Source organism: Exserohilum turcica (genome assembly GCF_000359705.1).
Source record: "Exserohilum turcica Et28A unplaced genomic scaffold SETTUscaffold_6, whole genome shotgun sequence".
In the NCBI taxonomy this organism is placed as follows: Eukaryota; Fungi; Ascomycota; class Dothideomycetes; order Pleosporales; family Pleosporaceae; genus Exserohilum; species Exserohilum turcicum.
Window position 1 is genome coordinate 1,952,815 of NW_007360277.1, and position 3,225 is coordinate 1,956,039.

Consider the following 3,225-nt stretch of genomic DNA (forward strand, 5'->3'; position numbering starts at 1 on the left):
CAAAACAGTCTCCTTAAGGATGAAGTAAGGAAGCTGAGAGAGCTCTAGTTAATGAGAGAACACGTAGGAAACGAGGTAAGCTCTACCCCTACAGGAGGCTGAGGAGTATCATGGTGGAGCTGTATTCTGGTCTCCAAGGAAGGTGAAGGAGGCGCGCGATCGCCTACAACTCCAGGAGGAGGAGGAGGAGCAACTGCAACTCCAAAAGGCTGATACGAGAAGACAGCGTGAGGAGACAAGGCAGGTTAGGGCGAGGGAGAAGGAGCAGAGGCGTCAGGCGAGGCTTGCAGTAAGTCTAATGAGGCAGAAGGAGAGGGAGGAGAAGGCTATTGAAAAGGCCTCAAGGATCGCGGCTCGCAAGGCTGCAAAACAACTTCAAAAAGCTATTAAAACTTCTCAAAGGGGTAGGAGAAGGAGCTTCATGGCTCCTGCAAAGGCTACTCAAAAAAAGAAGCCTATCGCGAGGCCTCAAGGTGGTGAGGAGCCTCAGGGAGGTGCTGCAAGCTCACCACCTCCAACCTCGCGTCGCGGCCGCGCGATTAGAACTCCGTCTCGATTTCTATAGCTGTATATATATATTAAAGCCTATTGATCTCACCACCAAAATATATCGTGATAATATCTATTTGGTGTGGCTCTATAGCCTCGTTTTTAAGGTAGTTTTGGTGAGGCCGCGCGCGCACTTTGTGGTGGGGCTAGTAATGACCCAGGACGCGCAATGACCCACCCCACTAAACTCAACACCTACACAAAATACCTTATAACTCCACCAATATAGACCCAATTCAGGAAGCGATTGAAGAATTTAAATCGCGCGAACTAGGCGCATCTTTTAGCTATCGCCAAGTTACAAAAAGGTTTAGCATTAGCTATCGTACGCTCGCTCGAAGACACTAAGGCAAAACTCAGCCTCGCGCGCTCGCCCACCTCTCTATCTACCTACAACGCGAAAAGAAGCTTGTACAGTACATTAAATCCCTTACTAAGAGGCGTACACCACCTTCGCGTCCAATAATACGCCATCTTGCGTCATTCTTGCTTAGTAGAGACGTTTCAGAACGCTGGGTTTCTAGGTTCCTCTGCAGGAACTCCTCTCATCTCATCTCTCGCTGGCAGAGTCCTATAGACTAGAAGCGTCACAAGGCTGATTTAGCAACTAAGTATAGGTTGTACTTTAAGCTGTTACACAATAAGATGAAGGAGTACAATATACAGCCCTCTTACATCTTTAATATGGATAAAAAGGGCTTCTTACTTAGAATCCTTAGAAGGTCTAAAAGGATCTTTAGTAAGAGGCAATATGAAATAGGAGGAGTTGTTTTAAGCCTACAAGATGGCTCTAGAGAGTGGATTACAGTCCTAGCCTGTATCTGCTTAGATGGTACACCTCTTTCTCTATCTCTTATCTTTTAGTCAGATGCTAGAGCTCTAAAATCAGCCTAGGTAGAGGCTATTAATCCAAATAAGCACTTAGTCTTTGTTACCTCATCGCCCTCTAGATGGACTAACAATGATATAGGCCTAGCTTGGCTTAAAGAGGTCTTTGAAAGAGAGACTATATGCTACGCTTAAACTGGGTACTAGTTACTTATTGTTGATGGCCACTTATCTCATGTAACTATAGATTTTCTAGATTATTGCAATAGCTATAGGATTCTAGTTGCTGTATATCCTCCTTATTCAACCTATAGGCTTCAGCCTCTTAACGTTGGGATGTTTAGGCCTCTAGCGTCAGCCTACTCAAAGGAGTTGTCAAACTTCCTCTATTGGAGCCATGGAATCCTTCCTCTAGCAAAAGGAGACTTCTTTAAGCTCTTTAGAGGGCTTGGGGTACAGCTTTTAGAAAGGAGACTATTATAAGCTCCTTTAAGGCAACTGGCATTAACCCACTAAATGCTAAGGTTATTCTCTAAAAGTTCCAACAAGAGGCCTCTAGTTCAGATGAAAGCTCTTCTTCTGTCCTTAGTGGAGATAATTAGCTCAAAATTGAGTCTATTATACGCCGGGAGGTGAAGGATTTTAATAATAAGGAGGTAAAAAAGCTTCGCCGAAGCCTCCATCACCTCTCAGCTCAAAATAGTATACTCAAAGGAGAAAACTAGGGCTTAAGGGAGGCTCTAAAGGTTAAAAAGAGACACTAAAAGAAGAGCTACACGCTTCAACTCAATAGGCCTGAGGAGTACCATAGAGGAGCTGTCTTTTGGTCTCCTAAGAAGGTTCGCCAAGCCAAAAAGGATAAGATAGAACGACAACAAGAACAACAGCAATTACAACTCTAGAAAGCTAAGAGATCTAAGTTAAGGAGACAAGCTCAATTGTACAAGCTTCAAATAGCCCAGGAGAAGCGTGTTGAGAGAGAGAGGCTCAAGGAGGTGAGAGAGAAGGAGAGAGCCGCCAAGGTGGCTCAAAAGGAGGCTCAAAAGGCAGCCCAGGAGGCTGAAAAAGCTATACAATTATCCCAAAGGGGTAAGCGCAAAGCCTCACAAGGCTCTTCTCAAAAGCAGAAGCGTCAGAAACGTGTTGTTGTTGATTCATCTCATGTACAAGCTGAGGTGGCTGTACTAGCCGTCCTAACTTAGACCACCCGCTATGGCCGCACCACCAAGCTACTAAGTAGATACAAGTACCCTATTATAATCGCAATGCTATAATTACTACAACACTATAAAATCTCGTGATAATAGCGACTATAGGTGGCTGTACAGCCTCATCTTTTGCGATAGGTTTTTTAGTGGGGTGGGTCATTGCGCGTCCATGCAGGTTACTGGCTATGTGTATCCTTGCACCATCTACTGTGTCCGTGCGCCCTGCCGTTTCCCTTCCCTTTCCCCTGTCCTGCTGCTCACGCCTCTCATAAGTCACCAAACCTAAGTCACCCCCTCTTGCCATCCATATCAAACAACCAACGGCTCAACAGTCAAATTTGGGCAGTCATTCTCCATACACCACCATCCGGGCGAGCGACTGCCTGGCGTCCTATCACTGCACCCCAACTGCTACTACCGCTACCACTTCTACCAACACTGCCAATACCCTGCACCCAGCTGGAAAATACGGAGCGCTGCCACGCGGGCTAAGGCAGGCCTCGGGCACTTAAGTACCGCAAAGCCCTGGCCTCGCCGACTCATGGGTTCGTCTAAACTCCAACTTCTCCAAACCGTGACCAACATCCTCGCAATCCTGCCTGACGAGCATTGAGCCCACGAGCTCTGGTGGCAACTTACC